At 41.3% G+C, this 21,746-nt stretch overlaps 1 protein-coding gene across 7 annotated transcripts in view; it reads right to left on the reverse strand.

Moving 5' to 3' along the window:
- The window catches only part of MYRIP (myosin VIIA and Rab interacting protein), a 339,379-nt gene that overhangs the window by 316,633 nt on the left and 1,000 nt on the right, over positions 1 to 21,746 (reverse strand). The window contains exon 2 of one of the 7 annotated variants that reach the window (XM_070492577.1): positions 21,623 to 21,673. The exons of 5 other annotated variants lie outside the window; for them this stretch is intronic. The gene's annotated coding sequence lies outside the window, so the exon portion shown is untranslated. Of the gene's footprint in view, positions 1 to 21,471; positions 21,491 to 21,622; positions 21,674 to 21,746 lie in introns of those variants that run through there. One more of the 7 variants, XM_070492578.1, reaches the window with a different exon arrangement.

A 21,746-nucleotide genomic window follows, 5' to 3' on the forward strand; every position in this document is an offset into this window, starting at 1 on the left:
CCCACACACACTCTGAGCACAAAGTGTATGGGGTTACCAGGAGTGTGGGGGGTGGGGTTGGGGACAAGAGAGTGGGAGTCTAAACCAGTGGTTCTCAACTGAGGACTACATTGCCCTCCAGGAGACATTTGGCAATGTCTGGAGAAATTTTCAGTTGTCACAACTGGGGGTGTATTACTGGCATCCAGTGGGTAGAGGCCAGCGGCTGCTACTAAACATCCTATGATACCCAGGACAGTCCCCCACAACAAAGAATTATTTGGTCCGAAATGTGAATAGTGCCAATGCTGAGAAACCCTCATCTAAACAGAAAGCTACAAAGTCTGTCAGACTCCTGCTCTGTGCCTCCCAGCACCTCCAGGCACTCCAGGCAGAGTTCACAAGTGGGCCTTCCCTACCGTCACTGTGCAGGAGGGCACCAGGGACTAGGATCACTGCAGAGATTCTGGGCAATGAAATCACAGACCCTGTGATTTTATGGTTAGTTTTATGTTAATTTTGTGGTTAATTTTATGTATCAACTTGACTGGGCCACAGGGTGCCCAGATATTTGGTCAAACATTATTCTGGGTGTGTCTGTGATGGTTTCTGGATGATTACTCTTCCTAACATGGGTGGGCCTCATTCAATCAGTTGAAGGCCTGAACAGAACAAAAAGGCTGACCCTCCTCCAAGCAACAGAATTCTTTCTGTCTGATGTGTTCAAACTGGAACAGTGGCTTTTTCCTGCCTCTGGACTCAAACTGAAACATCAGCTCTTTCTGGGTCTGAAGTCTTCCAGCCTTTGGTGTGGAAGTACGCTATTATTTCTCTTGGTTCTCAGGCCTTCAGACTCAGACAGGAACTACACCATTGGCTCTCCCGGATCTCTAGCTGCAGATTTCAGGATTTGTCAGCCTACATAATCATGTGAGCCAATTCCTTATAATAAATCTCCTTATTTTGTACACACACATATATATATATATACACACACACATATAACAGGATATCCTACTGGCTCTGTTTTTCTGGAGAACTCTGACTAATACAGACACATACAAACATTACACATTACTGACAAATAAATGACCTGATTTATAATCCCTGATTGTATTTTTCTGGCTTTATCTACAATGACTGTACTTACAGGAAACAGAAAGCTCAGTGTCTGTATTAGAGCCAGTGTATTTCTCTACCATCTTGACATTAGAGCAATGCCTCTACAATCCCCTACTTTTGTTTTCTGAGCCTCTGGACATAGGGGAAGCCCTGTGATGCCTCTCCCGCCTTTTGGGTTTTTTCTCTGTCTGCTTTCCATCCTTTGGGTGTTTTCCTGCTGATCCCCTGCACAGAGGACAGCTAATGAACACTCGATAAAAACACACAGCTTTTCAGCCCACTGAGAATTTCCTCTTCAGTTTCAACGGGATAATGATGCTCTTTGCTCCCTCTGCTATATAAAAGTCTGGTACATTTCTTCTGTCTGTAATAAAAGTGCCTCAAGATAAGAGTTGGCAGCTGGCTACATTTGGAACTAGACCACATAAATATAGAGGAGAATATAAGACTATGAAAAAGCATACATTAAAACCTCACTAATTCAGACTTCATCAATTCTGAATTTATGATCAAACATGGTAGGCTAAAATCTACCGTTCTGTTTGTTCTCAAAATAAAAAGATTAAGACAACTAATAGTCGATGAGAAAAGGAAAATACTTACCTTCCAAAGAGAGCAAATTATTTTCAGGTACTTACTTAGAAGTATCAATTTATATGTAAACACCACAACGACGGTGTAAGCAAATAACAGCTGCAGAGCCTGGGCAGTGTGCAAACCACAGGGGGTGCTCCTGGTCACAAATGCAGGGACACAATCCTGGGACTGGGGTGAGTCGTGTTTGTTCACACCTTCACTGAGCAGAGGCCGGAAGAGCAAAAATGGACAATCAGGCACAGTGTAACGGGCTACCTGAGGAATGGGCTGTGAGTCACTGCCTCCAAGGAGGAGAAAGAGGAGGACAGGGGCAGAGATGCAGAGGCTTCCAAGAGTTGGTACTGTCCAGGCCAGGGCCCTAAGGAGGGGCAAGGGTTGGCCAGGTATCCAAGCTGAGGGAAGAGCACGGAGGCATCCCTTAGAGATGTGAGTACCATTCAATATGTCTGCGGCTCAGGAGGTTCAGGAGGGAGTCTATGAAGCCATGTTAAAGAGCTCGGACTTCAAGACCTGAGGGCCCTGGGAGCGACTTCAGGCTCCTAAACAGGTGAGCAACTGGAGGCACAGCATTTGTGCTTTCCTAGCTCACTCAGGTAGTGGTGGGAAAGATGGGGAGGTGAACAAGGACAGAGGCAGGTAGGTGGGAGCCACCGTCGTGGTCCATGTGAGAGCTCTAAGATGAGAAGAAAGTAGAGAAAATGACTCAAACCTGCCTACTTACTCTCTGATTAAAATTATTTCCTCCTGTAAAATATTCAGGCAGTTCAAAGTCCAACTCCCCAATGGGGCAGCTCCTTCCTTCTGCCTCCTCCTTCCCAGGATGGCATCTGGCACTAGGGGCAAGCTTTACTGCTTTCACGGCAATGCAGGAAAGGGTGACTATATACACAGGGTCCTTCTAGGCTGGCTTCTGCCACAGGGGGCTGGTCTGGTGTCTGGATCATATCTATCAAGGAGTAACTAGCCTTCCTTGTCCTTTGTCATGAATGGCATACCCAGCTGTTGACCATGACTCCACTGAGGCCTCTCATAATCAGGGTCCTTGTTCTTGGCAGTCTCCCCTTCTGGACCCCAGACTTCAGCAGCTCCAGCTGTTCATGCAGCTGTTCAACATTTGCTCACCAGGGCCTATGGGAACCCCTGGTTCCCTGCATACCATACCATACCCCACAGGCTGTGGGGCCCAACTCGACAGACAGCTCCCCAACCGGTGCTCCATAGTCATTCCTGGGTCACAGCAGTTGTCGTTACACAGGACTTCCTGGAAAGAACTGCAGTTTCCCCTAGACTAGTCTTCCCCACCATGTTCTCAGGCCCTGTGTAGCTTCCGCTGAATGTTCTATTCTGCCCACCCTAAGGCATATACTCATACCACTTGACGTCCTACTCCAAGAGAGTCAGGACACACACTCCTTGACCTCTTTGCTCATGCTCTCTCTCTTCCCCACACTTCTTGGGTCAAAGGATCAGCCTTTCTTCTTCTTTACCCCCTATGTTTCATCCTTCTAGGCCTCACGGCTCAGTCTTAATAGTGGCAGAGTCATCCTCTCTACACTGTAGAAGAAACTCTCGTCTGAGTCAGATGATACAAAGCTGCAGGAAAATTGAGGTCCAGGGACTGCCAAGAACAAAAACTCTTTAGGTTACTGTCCTAAAAATATCTTCCCTCTAGCAAACTTAAACAACTAAGAGACAACTTGAAGGTTCACATTTATAACTGAGGGTGATTACCATGACATGCCTGCAGCTACCAATGATCCATCATCATTTCCACATGGGGCAGGCTGGACCTCTGTCATCCATGGCCCATCACCACACTGTGCACTAGAGGAAACTTCTCACCAGTGTTACCCTGGCACAATTTTTCAAATGGATGATCAATTAAAAACACCTCATAAAAATTTGTTTTGATGGCTTTAGTGTTTAGACTCAGAAATAAATGATGAGTACTGAGGTGATTTTATCTGTTTTTATCCAACTTCTGACCACCCAAAGTATCCTGGGAAAATCTGTTTCCTTCTCTCACATCCTTTGGCAATGGGACGGAAGTCTACAGGATTAGGGTGGTCAGTGCAGTTGTGAAAATAAGGTAAAGAAAGTTGTAGTAAATCATTTTAGATCCTTTGTCCTTTCCTTCTGTGCCTACTACAATGCTGTGGCTTATCTGTAGAGATAGAGTTCCCTAAACATCTCAAAAATATGTTCCATAGAATAAAAAATTCTCTCCTATGTACAGCATAGGAAATATAGTCAACGATATTGCAATAACTTTGTATGATGACAGGTGGTTACTAGTCTTATCAAGGTGATCATTTTGTAATCTAAATAAATAAATCACTATGTTGTACACCTGAAATTAATACAATATTGTATACCAAGATACTTTAATAAAAAAAAATTGAAGAAAAAAAGTAAAAAAAAATTTCTGTCATAGAGTCACAGAACTGGAAGAAGGAATAGTTAAAAATGATTCATTCCCATCTTTGAAAATCCTTCCTGGGCATGTTTGCTAGAGAGGCCTGAGCATCCTCGGGCATATTTGACCTAGGTCTGCACTTTCTCTTTCCGACTCCTTCTTATCACGGAGCTGTAAATTATTAAAACTCACAAGGCCTCCTTTCTTGGTGTAAAAATTTAGCCATACTTTTAGGGAAGAGATGGCATTAATTGGGAATAACAATTTTCACAGATTTGCCTTCAAGAAGAAAAAGTGCTGAACACTGCAAGACGGAACGCTTTCAACTTCTGTGCTAGTTGTAGTCCATTCTAGAAGGCCGAAAACAAAATTTGCCAAACTATCCACACACTTTAATTTTCTAGTATACCGTGTAGAAGGCACAGAACTTATATTTGATCTGCATGCTCTAGAATCATTCTGTGACTGCAGGAAAGTCATCTCACTTTACAGTGAACTTAAATCTGATCTAAACTCTTTAATCTGTTCATTCTGATTCAGGTGACTACTGGAAGTATGGATTTTTTGGGGGGTGGGGGGGAACGTTCTGTGTAATGGACCTAGTGCTACAGGCATCTGTCCAGCAGGGCTGACCGGCAAAAGCCTGGCTGGAGCAGAGCGTCTGGACTCAGAAGAAGCGTGGATGACAATCCCCTCGGCACCCAGCGGTCCCTCCAGCCCTGCCTCCTCTCAGTTACTTGTGGGTTGGTGGCATTTATTTGTTGACTGACTGATTTGAAAGCAGGCTATTAAAAAAGAACTCTTGCCAAATTTCACCAAGTCCAGCTACGAGCGCAGCTACTGAGACAGTGCCAACTATTCTGTGCCAAATAAGATCATCCAAAATGCCTACCAAGAGCTTAAAACCCAATGTACGACTTAGAAACTCAGAGATGCAGTCTATATATAAATAGAAGAGAAAATGATCCTGATTATAGTGCTCAATAAGATAAAGGAAGACACAGAAATATAGACAATAATCTTAAAGAAAAGGAAATGAAATGTATGAAAATAGTAAATCTCCAAATGAAGGGTACTTTTCAAATGTATGATAAAGAGTCTAATTCTAAACCAGCTTCCACCGTACTTCAAGCCAAAGGTTCCAAGAGCAAACATCTGTGCCCAAAGCAGTGCCCGCTCCCCTCAGCCCAAGAGTACCTCCTCCAGGCCCTAGAACAAGAAAGTTAGCACAATGCTCCTCCAGCTACAGCTCCATCCCAACCACTGGAGTTTAGTCTGTTGTTTCTCTGATGAACTGTCCTAGACAGCCTAGGGTTGTTGTTTTATCATTGTTACTATTATAATCATCATCATCACTAACCCTTTCAGTAAGAAAAAAGGCTTGAAGCTTGGTGGGCTTTTTTTGGATTTTGGAGATAACAGGTGGAAACATACAAGTATGCTGTTCTCAGCCACTTACTAAGTAAACTGTAAGGCAGCCAGTTTTGAGTGGTGCCTGGAGCAGGAGAAGGGTCTCTAGTCCAGGTGGCAGTGCAAGCTGCTCTGTCCGTTGGTTTATGTGTGACCCAACAGATCCAACGCTATGTAAAGTGCCCATAACAAACAGAGATGCCATACAGGACCTCTGCAAAGGTCAAGGAGAAGCACTGCAAAGCCTTCTAAGGGTGTCAGACCAGAGCCACACCCTCCTCTACAGATAACTAGTCTCCTTTTGAGAAACAGCTCTTGCTTGCTACCAGGCCCTGGTACTGAATGGCTGACTATGGGACATCAAGCGATCATGTGGCCAGAAGAACCTAGCTTTGAACTAGGCTAGCTCTTGTTAGACTAGGTGTGTGCAGTAGGAACCCACTGTCAAGTGGAAATGGTATATAAGAAATTAGGCTTAAGCAGTATCAGAAAGTGTAAGTTGCATGGGCAAGTGACTCAGACTCCTTTTGTCTCTGATGTCTGTTACATTGTCTCCTCTCCATCAGTCCACACCTATCTCCTCATAGGAAGTTCGTGATGATCAACCAACATAAGAGGAAAACCTTGGGCCTGATTTGTGGATAATTCTGTGATATATCATTAACACCAACCCTGAGTGGACAGCTGGAGCATTACAGCCCCACTCAGGGATGGTTCTGAAGGATAGTAGCGAAGGGTAATCCTTCTGGTGAGCATGATTTCAAGCAGTATATTGATTTTCCATGTTGTCTAAACTAAGAGATGTCTGGAAGAATGGACTTAAATCAATTCATGGGCCGTAGCTAACAGTATGGCAGGATGGAAAGAACAGGATTGGGAGAATAGTGGCAAGGAGGTCTGAAGAAGTGGTATGAGGATGACAGACCTCTCAGAGGAGCACAGCATGATGATATCTGAATATCAGTATCAATAACCAGGTGGACAAAATGACACTTGGGGAGGTCAGGCAGCCTCTTCCCCAGTGCTTATTCAGTGAGTCTTGTACAAAATGGACATGGCAGCAGGGTCCAACAGCATGGCCCCTCAGGCCCAGAACATGGCTACACATGGGTCCAACCTCACAGACTTCCTCTTTGCAGGCCTAATCCGGCTATCACCACTGCTGAGGGCCTATCTTCCCAATAGCAGAGAGAGTGCTGAGCCCCTCCCTGGATGTGGAATGGAGGAAACCAGCCAACCACCTGGTGGCAGACAGATTACACTAGACCTCGTATGTAGAAGGAGTAGTGATTCCTCCCTGGAATAGACACATACAGATTTGCCATCTCTGCCTGTACTGCTCCCACCTGTATCTTTATAACTACTTACAGAATATTTAATTCGTTATCCTGGTTCCCCCCACCCTGTTGCGACTGACCAAGAAACTTATTTTACAGCAAAAGAAGTTTTGTCATGGACTCATGTCCACAGAACTCATTAGTCTCACCAATGTACCACATCACCTGGTAAAATGGTGGAATGACCTACTTGATGACTTTTAGTCCACCAGTTTTCTACCTCTGGGCCAGATGATTTTCAAAACATCTCTCTGATCTGATCCTTTTTAATGTTGTGGTTTCTTCAATGACCCAAGGCCCAAGTACAATAAATAGGTTTCTTTCTTTCTTTTTTTTGAAGCTTCAATATAGTGAAAGTTGAAATAAATGTTTGAACTAGACTGTAGCGTATATTTTCAAAAGGAAAATAGTTTCAAATAGAAAAGCTTACAATAAAATATTGTGCTCAGCTAGGACTTTCAAACTGTGGTTATACTCAAAGATATATAAGCAATAACATTATAAAGAGATTTGATCCTAGATAATACCCTACTGGATAGATAAAAAAGAGGAGAGTAAACTTGCTCCAGGCAATAAAAAGAAAGAAATCTCCAATTCAGTATCATGGCAGGAGGGGAATCGTTTAATGATCTTTAACATTAGCCTGATCCATGCCGGGTTTTGCAAACCCAGCTGTACTTCGGTAGCGCATCTTCCATCAGCAGGAGGTTGAGACACATACTTTAATTAAAGTTAGCTACTTCAAGGATAATTAAGGGATGTTACAGAATTCTATAGACAAGACTACAGAATTCCTAAGCATAAGCTAATCAAAATTGCTGCAGCTTTATTTTAAATAAAGTGGTTCAGCAATTTAGAGGGACTATAGAAGGCAGGGAAGGTAGTTTAGTATTGAGTAGTAATGCCCATGGATATTTAACTCAAATTAGATAGAAATAGAAAACAAATTTTCTTCATTTTTTTCCTGAAAATCCAGAGATAACATCCTAAAAGCATAATGTAAATATTCTGTAATGTGGCCAATGAAATTTGCTACAGTCTCTGCCCATTGATTCTAAAGTCAACTAACACTGTTTGAGTGCCCACTTATAGCCAGAGATATGCCAGACAAAGAACCCAGAAACAAAGCACACAACCCTACTGTGAATGTCCACAGATGGGGGGGGAGACAGCCTCCTAACAATGTGTACCCCCATCCGGCCCAGCCGGGGTACCATCTCTTTCTTTTGGATTCTTAATTCTGCAAACGTTATCAAAGGGGAACAACCCCCAGGTGCTCATCAGAAGGAGCCTCGAATAGCTCTCTGTCCCCTCTCATTCTTGTGAGTTTTTCCTTTAGAGTTTTTGTGTGGTTCTCAGTACTCCAAAAAATTCCCATTTAAGAAAATTTGAAAGATATGATAATGTCATAAAAGAAAATTAGTCACCTGACGCTATCAAAAAAATACAACCAGTGCTAACACATTGGTTTATTTAAGTCTCACTTCTCACACTCTTTGCAGGGACTGTTGTTGTTTCGTCATCCTATTAAACACAGAAGTATGCATTTTTTTTTTCACTAAACACATTATCTCCAGCATATTTCCATGTACAATCACTTTTAAGCATCACTCCTGATGGGTACATTATATTATATTGAGTGGATATACTTACTGATCCACTCCTGGTGTTGTGCTTTGGGGTCAATTCCAATTTTGGGCTGTTTCATAGAGAACAGTGATAAACATCTGTGCGCATAAAGGGTCTTCCATTAAGATTTTTCATTAAATTTTTTTCCCCTTAGACTAGATTTCCAGAAATAAAGTGACTGGGAGTTAAAAATATTAAGGCTCCTGAGACACATTTTCAGGAATCTGTCTGAAGGGTAACATCTAAATGGTGAAGCCACCTGAAGTAGCAAAATTGACACAGATGATGACATGCCTACTGTTGAATTGCCTTATTTGTGCAGGATCAGTGGGGGTACTGCTTTACGCTAAGATTACGTCTTTGTTTCCAAACTGAACCTCAAACAATTTTATAGAATTTAAAAACAAAAAACTGTTTTCGCTGCTAACTAGAAAATTTTCAGTAAGTCTCCACCTGAGAAACGAGTACTATATGCTCCCAACTGCCCATGCTACAGATTGATGGCATTTTCTTAAAATTCTTCAATTTTATCAGATTTTTCTAACGTTAAGTATTAAGTATTGAATGTCTGTCCTCCCAAGCACCAAAAGCTTATTTCCAAGACCACTTCAGAATAATGAGTCTAAAAGGGGAAAAACACAAGATCTCAGTCTCTGTGTCTCTGTCTGGCAGTTAGGTGAATTTCTCACATATCTAACAGGAAGAATGGAAACACTGTAAGACAACCATTTCCACTGGAAGGATAATTATTTGATGAGCTCTTCCATGAATCTGGAGAGGAATCACTTGAAGAAAATAATGCCAGGTAGCTACAACTATGTTCTGGGTTGTAACCCAGGATCCATCCCTATTCAGGAAGGAGACACTGAAATTATTTCCAAGAAATAAACAAGTAAACAAAAGCTGCGCACCAATGACACAGAGAATGAACACAGGGTGAGATGGATGGGGGTGTGGAAGGAGCAGTAAGAGACCACTCTTTGAGATCTGCTCATTCTTTTCTACATTCCAGCATTTCTCTCACTCCCAATTTTGCATAAATGAGAGTCTTCCAGACAAAATTCTCAACTTCCTTCTGACCAACAGAAGGCTAGATGTTATGCAGAACAACTCTTACTTTTCCTGTTAAATGATCTTCAATTCAGCTATTGAAAAATGTTTAAATACGTTTAGAGCAACTTGGGTATGTGGATGTACTTTTTTAACTGTATATCTCATTAAATTTAAATATAAATCAAGTAATTCTGATGAAAATCCTGAGCATCCAAGTTGAGACATGCTATGATTTGAAAATACACACCAGATTTCAAAGATTAGCATAAAAAAGAAGATAAAACAAGGTATTAATATTTTTATATTGATTATATTGATTGGGACCTAAACAACTAAGATGAGAAAAAAATGCAGGTGGAACAGGTTTGGGGGGAAGATCAGGGCTTTCTAAAGTTGATTTGCAGATGATTATTGCACACCCAAGAGGAGATGTCAAGTAGGTTCATCAAGGAGTTTGAGAGAGAGGTCCAGCCTAGAGATATACAACTGGGGATCATTGGCATAGATGGTACTTAAAACCATGAAACAAGATGAGGCCTGTAAGGAGGGACTATATATTAAAAGGCTAAGAGGATCAAAGACACAGCCATGGGGCACTCCAACATTAAGAGGTGAGGCAAAAGATGAAGAACTAGCAAGAGAGAAGAGAAAGAATTACCAAGGAGTTAGAAGGAAAATCAAGAATGTATCCTCCAGGCCTAGTGAAGAAAGTGTATCATAGAGGATGGACTGATTGGTTGAGGCAAAAGGTGCTAAAAAGTCAAGTAGGATAAGGACTGAGAATGGACCTTTATATTTAATAAGATGGTGGTCATTAGCAATCTTGACAGTTTTTTGTGAAGTGATGAAGCCGAGATGGCAATCTGCAGAGGTGGATTTAACAGAGAATGGGAGGAGAGATTTGCAGACAGTGAATCTAGATGACTCCTTTTAGTAGTTTTTATATAAAGGAAATCAGAGGAATGGAACCATAGCTAGCAGTGGAAGGGAGTTGAAGAGGAAGTGTTTTCCGAAAAAGAAGAAATAACATGATTGTAAGCCAACGAGAATTATCCAGTAGAGAGAGGAAAACTGGTGATACAGAAGACAGGGGAAGAATTGCTGGAGTGATATCCTTGAGTATTCAAGGAAACTGGGCTCCAGGGCTGGGAAATGGAGGGACTGCCTTTAGATATGAACATAAATATTTTGTGTTTAGTGAAAGAACAAAAGGCAGAGTACATGGCAACAGATGTGGGCAGGTAGGCAGATGATGGAGCAAGTCTGTGGAAGTTCCCCTCTGATGGCTTCAGTTTTCTCAGCGAGAGTGGCTTCAGTTTTCTCTATGTTAGAGTGAGGATAGAGAGGATGTGGTGGATGTGTGAGGAGGCGGGAGAAAATGTGAAACAACCAATGAAGAGAATAGGAGAGTGTAAAGACCAGGGAAATATCAGGAAGCATTAAGGATCCACCTTAACATTCATGGCCATGTGAGACCAGTCAACTGCTTGTGAGTTCTTCTCCAGCCACATTCAGCAGCACAAATGCAGGCGGGAGGAGGCAGAGATTAGGATTTAACCAGTGTGTGGTCCCACCAAGTGAGGAGAATGTTGCCCAAGAAGGGTAAGTGAACTGAGGGTGTACTCAAAGGATTGATTATAGGGCAGACCATGAAATATAATCTGGAAAAGGCAGAAGGAGAGGACCTCAAGAGTCAGGGATCATGAAGTGAAAGTCAGGAGCACTGAGGGACTGTCATAATTGGAGTAAGAGAGGGAAAGGATTAGAAGGTTGAAGTTGGTCATCAGGAAACATGATGTATGAAACAGATTACAAAGGGCTGGCCATTACTGGGAATGAAAATGTGTATCTATGACTGAGGAAGAAAGTGGCAGGGTCAGGTGGAGAACAGAAAATTGGAGCATGTGAGGTCAAGGAACTGAGAGGACAAAATGTCATAAGGATCCTCTAACTGTATATTGAAATTGCCAGGAATAAGGCAGGAGTAGTGCTGCAGAGAGTGATGGAGAGGCTGGAGCTAAGGTCATCAGGAACTGAGGGGAAGTGGCCTTGGAGACCAGGGGACTGACAACAGGGATAAAAGGCATGATAGGATGAGTCCTGGTCCACTCAAGGCAGAGTAGGGGTGGGACTATGAGTGACGAGGAGCAGGAGGGATGGGCATTTCAAGTTTCCTCTTGATCCAGTCAACGGAGAGCAGAAGGCTAGAGTAGATGTGATCTTTATCCTAGTGTGAGGGGCTCCTTTTGATGTTATTGAGTAGGGGCAGACTTACTCCGAGGGAGCACAGCACCCTTGGTTCTTACTGAGGAGCTGAGGATGTCTGAGGGAGCTCAGTCTTACTCAAGCTCACAAACACCTCTTGCCCTTTTTGATGGGGGTGGGTAGAAAGTCTGCATGAGGTGGTCTTAGTTCCAGTGCTTGGCCCCCTACTTGGTCCCTTGTTTGTTCTCTCACTTTATTCCACATTAATAAAGAACTAGAGTGCCTGACCAGTCCTCTCCAATTGCTAAATTCCTGTTAATAATGAAATTATTTTTATACAAAATGTCAAAGAAGTATGCTTAATATGGTTAAGGAAACAAGAACTAATCAAAGTATAACTAATAAACAAGAAACTATAAAAATCACCACACATATCTGAAAAAGTTAATGTAAAGTCAGTGGACAGATTAAAAAAGAGAACAGACACAGCAGAAAAGAGAATTAGTGAATTGGTAGACAGAGCTGAAATAATAACCCAGAATGCAGCACTGAGAAAGGAAGTGAAACACAGAAGAGAGGTTAAAGGACACAGGAAAAAGGTCCACCATGTACAGTATCTGATCAGAGTTTTAAGAGGTGATAGTAGAGAATGGGGAGAAGCAATACTCAAAGGAATAATGACTGAGAATTTTCCAGAACACTGATTAGACATAAATTCTCACATTTAAGAAGTCCAGTGAATCCTGAGTGGGATAATTAAAAGGAAGCCCATTACTCCATACATCAAAGTGAAACGTAGAACAACAAATACACAGAAAAGGAACTAAAATCAGCCATAAAGAAAAGATAGATACTACAAAAGAACAATAATCAGAGTATTAGCTGAATTCTTAAAGTGCAGTAATGGAAGTTGGAAGACAGTAGAATAATATTGTCAACAAGTTGCACACCATGTGAAAAAATAAAAATAAAAAAGTGTAATACATGGGTTTTGAAAAGTCTAAAATACCAGACAACAGTAACATATAAATTGGATAGACAGGTGATCATATTTAAACATAAAGTCCCTGAATTGCTCAGAAGGACAGAAATAAATCTGATTTAGTTTGGATTTTGTTAAGGTAAATATGTATGCTAAAATTACCATATAATAAATCCTAGAAAATAGAAATGGAGTATAAAGTTTTTAAATAAATGGAGAAGGGAAATATAATGTGGGGTAGGAGAGAGGATCTAAATTAATACGAAATGCAATTAGATAGGGTAACCAAGTATATAAAAAGTGGGACAATGAGAGAGAACAAAGCAAAATGGTAAAAAAAAAAATCCAAATATATTAATAGTAGCACTGTGAATGAACATAACTTTCACAATAAAAGTTATAGTTTAGAAAAAATAAAGCAACTTTATGCTCTTTACAACAGTTTCATAAGTGAAATAAAAATATGCAGAACTGTTGACAGTGAAAGGATAAGAAAATGATAAGATAGGCAAATACTAAGCAAAAGAAACTGGTATATCCTTATCAAAAACAGACCTAAAAACAAAGGGCATTATTAGAGATGAAGAGAGTTGTTTCATAACGATATATGCTCAACTGACCAGGAAATAAATTAAACCAGAATGCATCCAGTAACACATTGCTTCAAAACATACAAAGCAAAAATGGAAAGAAGCACAAGATGAAACAGACAAATTCACCTCTATATATTTCTCCCTCAATAATTGATTAATCAAGCTGTAAAAAAATGAGTAAGAAAGGCTGAGGGTCTGAATAACACCATCAACTAGCTTAAGCTAATGAACATATACAGATCACTGCAACCAATAACTGCCTTTTCAAGAAAAATATGGAACATTTGTGAAAACCAGGGACCAGGCCATAAAACAAGTCTCAACAAATTTCAAGGAGCTGGAATCATGCAGACCACATTCTCTAATCACTATGTATTAAAAGAGAAAAAATAATTGCTAAAAAGTTCTAGAAATTAAAAAATGAAATAAAAGTTTACAAGTCATAAATCAAAGAAGAAATCATAATTAAAACTTACATATGAACAATAACAAAAACACTACATTTCAAAACTTGTGGAATATGAATATTGCTAAAGCAGTATTTAGAGGGAAATTTATTGTGCTAAACGGATATATGGGAAAGAAGAAAGGCTCAAGTCAAGGAGTTAATCATGTAAAGTTAAGAGATTAGAAAAAGAATAAAGCCAAAGAAAGTAGAAGGAAGGAAATAATAAAGATGAGAACAGAGATTAAATAAAATAAAGAATGATACAAAAGAGAAGAGAAAGCCAAAAGGTAGTTCTTTGGAAAATCTGAAAAGAACCAGTAATAACTCCAGCAAGATTGGTCAAGGGCAAAAGAGAGAATGCGTTGAGCTGGGGCAGTAGGAGGTGCTGGCAGCCTCCACAGGCTTCCTTCTGCCACTGTGTCCCACCCTACAATGGACTTGAGTTTTTCTGCCCCACCCAGCCCTCGCCTTCTCAAGAAGTGGTCTTGACTGACCACGCAGCGTACACCTCCATGCCTCTTCTCATGCACCCACTTGGTCTTGCTTCTTCTGACAGCTCTTCCACCTTCTCTGGGAAACAATTTTAACCATCTCCCAGATTTGCCAAAATTGGTGTTTCGTTTTTTTCTCTCTCATTCTCCTCATTGTTTGTGGATCATTTATAGAAGAGAAGGGGAAATACGAGCATTACATCACCATCCACCAACAGCAGCAGTCTGAGGGGAGGGCAACCAAAAAGGGGAACGGCAGCAGTGGGAAGAGCAAGCATCAGGTACCTGCAAGCTGTAAGAAGGAGGGATTCAGAACTGGGAGCACAAAGGGACGGTTAGGGGATCTCAGGCATTCAGGCACCAGACCACAAGGTCTGCAGGCCTGGGAGAGACACCCAACATTTACTGGACCGAGGAGCTGAAAACCAACTGGTGGATTTCTAAAAGACTTTAAACAAGGATCCAATTAAAACAATATTTTTAATTTTTCCTCTAACTAGCCATAAAAAAAGAGATTAATCTCACATACTCTGGTTACATGTCATTCTATTAAATCAAAGCCCTTAACAATCAATAAACTGTTTTTCAAAAAAAGCAAAACAACAAAACCACGCTTACATAACACAAATGCAAGAACAGCACCTGCCATATTTTCTGGGGCTGGAACTACACAGACAAAGTGAAATGATCTTGAGACAATGGTTTTCAAGAGGACGTCAGGAAGAGGTTTGAGCTGGAAGCACTGCTTATGCAGATTGGGCTACCTTCAGAAAAAAACATGATGTAAAGAGGCTTGGGTTATTTCCCTTTTCTCCAGCGATATGGAGGCTTCCAAGCCTAGAAAATGACCCTGCACACTTTGAGACAGTTACCCTTCCTACCAAAATGAGAGAACCATAGAGGATGACATAGTTATCTGAGCCAAGAGTCAGTGACAGAGGATTATTTGGGGGCTTTGGCAAATAGCCCCATTAGATCCTGGGGCCATAGGCACCTCTGCCCTAGTCTAGGCACACACCCTTCCTCACACGTCTTGCGTTCTTTTCCCAAGTATCTGCTCAGTGAGATTAAACTGTCAGCCCACAGAATGGATTTGTGCATCCCAGCGGCAGATCACCAATCTGTCGCACCAGTGGCATTATGCTGTAAATCACAACCACAAAAGAACTTCCCATAGAGTGTTTTTCTTTCCCCAGCTAAAGGTATATAAGTATATGCAAAAAAATTAACTCATAATTACCTAGGGAAGGTAATGGGGAGAAATAAAACATGATTGAATACAAAACCAAAAACAGTTTTCAAACAGCATTTAGGCACAGTTTCATGAAGTTCTTTTTACTGCCCTCACATAAATGTGGAATTGATTCTTAGAGTAAGTTTGAAGTGGGTGAGATTTCCAGCCCATCCTCCATCCAAGTCCATCCTTCAGCCTTTTCCCCAATAACTTTCTGGCAGTTTCATGCTCTTGTGGTCGTCCTATCACTAGCAATTGATCACATAGACTCATTCGCATTAGGGTGATAATGGTACATTACTGCTTCGGAGGTACCCCAACCAAGGTGTTCTAAATTTTAAAAGAAGAGATGATGAAAAGGAACAATTGTCCAGTGATGGAACCCACACCCTGGGGTCGGGGGCGCAGAGCTGGGTAGAGGGGCTCCTCCAGTTCTCAACAGGTGCTCACCTCTTCTTACAGGCTGCCCTGAATAAAGGCACTGCAAAATAGCTGACCTTTTACTTAAACTCTCACCAATTCTCCTAAGCCAAGCAAATATTTATATAAAGTTTATGATTTATATACTTACATATAATCACTGAAATGATGCAAGAATTGAGATGAAAAGGTCAAAAACCTCTGAGCTGTCTAAATGAATGTTAGGATATTTATATATACACAAACATATATACATAGATACTTTTTACTTTAACACCTTTGTTCTTCTTTCTTTAGTATTATTATTTCCTTAATGTGACAGATAGTATCTGTATACACTGCTAAGGAAGTTTAAATGAGTATACACAGTCACTCTGGAGAGCAATTTAGCACAGGTGGTGAAATTGTAAGTTTACATCAAATATGACCTTGCAATTCCACTTTCGGGCACACATCCTCAAGAATTTCTTTTGCATGTACATAAATACATTTCAAAGATGTTTACTGCACACATCTATGTAATGGCCAAAAAACAAAAAAATCCAAAACAATCTAAAGTCCATCATAGAGGAAAAGATTAATAAAATACGGTATTTAAAAATATGAACATGATCTATATAAAGCAATCTGATAGTTCTCTCAAAAACGTGGAGTCATAACACAAGTTGCTTTTACAGAAAGTAAAAGAGAAACAACCCTCGTGGAAAACTGCATAGTGAAGCCTGCTGTGAAAAGCCAACAAACATGAAGATATGTTCTGCCTCACTAGAAAAGAAAAGTAAAGTAAAAAACAAGATTCTGGGTTTTTTCCTTTGCCTATGAAATTGGCAATGTTGATAAATAATCACATTTATCACTGACAAGGCTTGGGGATCTGGCACACTCATACACTACCAAGAGCAAAATAAATTTCTAAACTTTCCTGGAGGGCTACTTAGCAATATGTATCAAAAATCTAAAGAAAAGTAAACAAATTTTGACAAAGTAATTCATCCTAAGAAAATAAAGATAAAGTTACAACAAAAAGTACAAAATGCTTAGTGTTTTAAAAGAATGATTTTGTTGAATAAATTATGGTACAGAGATGAAATGAATTATTAGGAGGATAAAAATAATGACATGGAAGAATAATCATTGACATTATGTTGTTGAGTAAAGAAAAAACGATCTTATTTGTATTTAAAAGTTATATTCAGGGGTCAGTCCCTTGGCCTAGCAGTTGAATTCGGTGTGCTCCGCTTTGGTGGCCTGGGTTCAGTTCCTGGGTGCAGACCTACACCACTCATCAGTGGCCATGCTGTGGTGGCAGCCCATATACAAAATAGAGGAAGACTGGCACAGATGTTAGCTCAGGGTGAATCTTCTTCAGCAAAAAAAAATGTTATATTCATATGGTCCTTATCATTCAAGGATATCTGGTACCACAGAAGAGTCACTTAAAGTGAATCCACTTAAAATGGGGACCAAAATTTCACAGGATATAATGGAAAAAAATTGATTAGCACTTTATTTGAAGAAAAAGAAACAAGAAAATACATTTGATTCGATATTTTACCAAAATTTGATAATAGTATTTTCCACGGGAAGAGATATTTAGGGTAAATCCTAAAATTCATGTTGAAACCTAAAGGTTCAAGAAGAGCCAAGACAATTTTGAAGAAAAAGGCTAAGAAGGAAAGATTTATTATAAAGCTTTAATAATTAAACCAAAATAGTATTAGCTCAAGAATCATAAAGAGATGAATAGAATAGGACAGAGTTCAGAAACAGATCCAAAAATATAGAAGAAATTGGCATATGACAGAGATAGCGACAAAATAAATGAGAAAATAGTTAATTCTTCATTAAATGACAAGGGGATAAATGGCTTTCAATATGGAAAACAAATAGATCCCTGCCTCACACACTACAGAAATACAAATTTCAGATGAGTTTAAAGATCTAGAAGTTTTAGCTAGTAAAAAATACCAAGGCATAGAAAACTTGAAAACCAAACTATATTTTTTAAAGATCTCTAGCAGTGAAATACATTCCATGTTTATCAGATTAACCAAAATTAAAACACCTGATTAAAGGCAGGCACAAAGATACAAGGATACAAGGAACACCGACACAGTGTTAGTCGGGGGGGTGCAATGGCACAGCCGCTTCAGAAGGCAATCAGCAAAACCCGATAGGGTTGAAGCAACACACAGATGCTGATGAAGCTTATCCCACTGTCTAGTTATTCAGCTTCTGGGGACGTACACCCTAGGCACATATTGCACCTTCTACAAATTCTTATCAGGGATATTCCTTGAAATATTTTTTATAATAGGAAAAGGTAAAAACACCTTTTTGTCCATCAGTGGGAAACATTTAAACTCTGGCATATCAAACAAAGAAATACTAGAGCTACAGTTGTCAGCATATGTTATCAACCTATGTCAAAAAAACAACGCTGTGTGAAAAAAGCAAATCACAAAAAAAGAATGACACACCTCTGTTTACATAAAATTTTAAACACAAACTAAAACTACACATTCTGATGGGCACAGACTCCGTCCCAGCGTTACAGGTTGCATGGCTTCAAACCCCAATTCTCATCCTTCCCTGTCTGGATTTCCCCCTTGCTCAGCAGAGAATCTTCCATTTGTGGTAATCCCATACTCAGCCTTAAGTAGCTACTACAATGTAAAGGGCTGTACCAGGTGCCAAGGAGGACAAACGGATTCCATAAGACTCCTCTCACTCTGCAGAAGGGTACAAGTCAGCTGGGGAAGTTGTCTGAGAGACCTGGCTCTCCATTCTCACCCTGGCTCACATAGTGTGCAAACTTAGAAAGAGTGCTTAATTTTCAGGGCCCAATTCCTTCATATATAAATGGGAAAGCCACCCTCTTCGTATTGTGAAGATTAAATAAATAAATATATATATATATAGTGTCCTACACATGGCAAATATTCAACATTCTTAGCAGTCATAGCATGGCAGCCAGCCCATGAATATAATCTTCTAAACAGCATCTCGGTCACACTGACAATAAAAGGAATGACAATGGACAGGAGAAGGTCACTGCGTGAGTCCACTTAGCCCTCTCCCCAGCCGAATACATCCCTGCCCCGCTGTGGTTGCCCCGGGTGACATGGTCCCTACCCTGCGGAACACACAGGGCATTACTTCCAGCCGCAGTTTACCTACACCCAGGCCTGTTTATTCTTCCGAGTTCACCGTGGACAGTGCTCTGTGAAAAGAGCTACCTGCCTCAAAAACAGAACTCCTTCTCTCACACTGTTGGGGGAATTCTAGGGTGAAATGAGACCAAAGGGTCATAACACACCAAAGTTAGCTTCTCAGTTGACCCTCTTTAAAATTCCAAGGACATAACCACAGCTCCAACACACTAAAGAGAAGGCAATAGGGCCTCAGCTCCAACACACTAAAAAGCTGGGATAGGGTTCTATCCATGGCCTTATAGTAGGCTCCTGAAGGAGGGCCTGCCCATCAGACATTGGAAAAACCATAGCGCTTGGAAATCGCTTTTGGAAATCCCAAACTATTGACTTTTATTGCTGGGATTCCTTTCCTTGGGAAAGCATGGTGGGTATTTCAGTTCTCTGGCCAATGTGGCGCCACCCTGTGGCAACAGCATAAACAGTTCATAAATCACCCAGCCTTGAAATGCTGTGATTCTCCACCAATTTTTAACTTTGAGGAATTCAAAATATTTTCATTTTTTATGTTTCAAATGAGAATTCAGTCATATATTTTCTTCGTTCACATTTTATGACACTATTTCAGATTTGCATTATTCAAATACATTCTATGAATAAACTGACCTCCATTTATCAACGTGAGCACGGTTCTATCTGGGGTCTGGCTTCTTACATCACCCAAGAACCGATGATCCGGGTGTTGGGGGCACAACCAGTGCAGACTCTCCCCAGATCTTAAGACCAAATTCTTCCTTCTAGCTTTCTGGACTGGCTTATGTAGAACTACATTTGGTTTGCATACATTAAAAAGGAGGTAGAAAATCACCAATTAGTTTCATTTTAGCTTTGAAACTAAAATGATAAAATAAAGAATAGTGATAAAAATAAAACTTGCCTGACAAAACTAAGCAGGATGATAGTTACCCATGGGGGTAGATCTTAATCTGGGCACTGATTACACAGGTATGTTGTGTTTGTGAAAATCCGCTGAGTTTACAGGTCAGATCTGTGCAATTTTCTGTGATTATGTTAAACCTCACTATAACATTAAAACAAATTCACCAAGGTCTGACCAGTCATCCCTCCTTAACTTGCCTTTGAGACAAAAGGCTGTGCAAACACAGTAATAACCAGGAAGGCAAAAATAGGAGGATGCCCAGTTCTCTATGAGGTATTTCAGTCTGCGTGAGTTAACTGCTCTGAAGGCCAAGGTCACAGATGACCTCTCCTTCTGTCCCTCTGGGCAGGATGAAAGGAGACAGGACACATCTATACCACTATTAGTTTAAATTGCAGAGCATGGTTAACACTTCACTTTCTCAAAAGTGAGCAGATCCTGGAGCAGACAATTCCCCCTCCGCCTCCACACAGGACACCTAGACCACAAGAGAATCGTGACACAGAGATACACACCATCTCCACAGAGATACACTTCAGTTTCACAGAGACAACCCCACACTCTCAGACACAGTCGCCCCGCTACCACCAGAGACAGCCCTCAACTCCACAGACCGCCCCCAGCCCCATAGAGATGGCTGGCTTTGAGCCCACACAGACACACTATGGATGGTGGAGTGGGTAATTAGGAGAGAGCACCTGCCCACGGCCAGGCAAGGAACATCAACAGGAAGATGGAAAGTTGTCTTTTCAAAGTCTTAGCAAACTAAATTTCTCTGGAAAGAAGGATTTTTAGATCTATGAATACAGTCCCAGAGGCTGCTGTAAAAAATTCTTTAAATCTCCCCCACTTCCATCCACAGCTCAAATCCTCCTGGACCATCCTCCTTCTACTTTCTCATCTGTCAAGTCCCCTGAACCTCAACTGCCTTGGGAAGACTAAAAGGCAGGGGTCATCTCATTTTATAGATTAAAACAGTGAGGCTCAAAGACGTATGTCAGACATCATAAAACTATCTAAGCAGTCTTCTCATCACTGAGTTGGGGTGAGGAAGGCTGAATGGGAGGGACAGGGTGACAGTGTCAACAGAGGAGGGGCGACCCTTCTTCAGCCCGAAGCTCTGAGAACTGCCCACAGCCCCACAGGAGCTGTCTCAAAGGATCTGGAGTAGACGATTCACATCTGGCAACGTTTACACATTCTGGGACGGGACTCCACCTTCCTCTGGGAAAGTGTGAAACAAATCCAGATCAAGGGGTAGGGAGTGGGGCGGGCAGAAACGAAGCCAGACTCCAGGCGTTTTCTAAGAGTAGATGGGAGCCAACCCCAGAGCGCACCCGCTTCTTTTAGGAAGTCCCTGGGCCCAAACTGGTGTGGGCAGTTAGTTTCTCGGATACTTATCCTCGGGGACAGGGCTTATTTGGTAGAAGGAAACGGAGCAGGTCAGATCTAAGAGCAGGCACCTTGCAAATTCCCCCATCCTGCGGAGACGTTAATAAATTAAGTGACCGGGAATGAAAGGGATGCTGCAAATGCCGCAGGTCCCGGGATTCCCACCGCGGAATCGCTCCGCTCCGCGCTCATCCAGAAGGTCCCTCGCGGCTACCCACAAACCTCTGTAGGGTCCCTTGGGATCGGCTCCCGACCTCTCCAAATCTGGCGGAGCTGGGGGGAAGAGAGGATGAGGAGGAGGCTGAGATGAGCTGAAGTGACCCCCGCCCCGCCTGCTGAATAGCGC

Source organism: Equus asinus, chromosome 21 (assembly GCF_041296235.1).
Source record: "Equus asinus isolate D_3611 breed Donkey chromosome 21, EquAss-T2T_v2, whole genome shotgun sequence".
Classification (NCBI taxonomy): domain Eukaryota; kingdom Metazoa; phylum Chordata; class Mammalia; order Perissodactyla; family Equidae; genus Equus; species Equus asinus.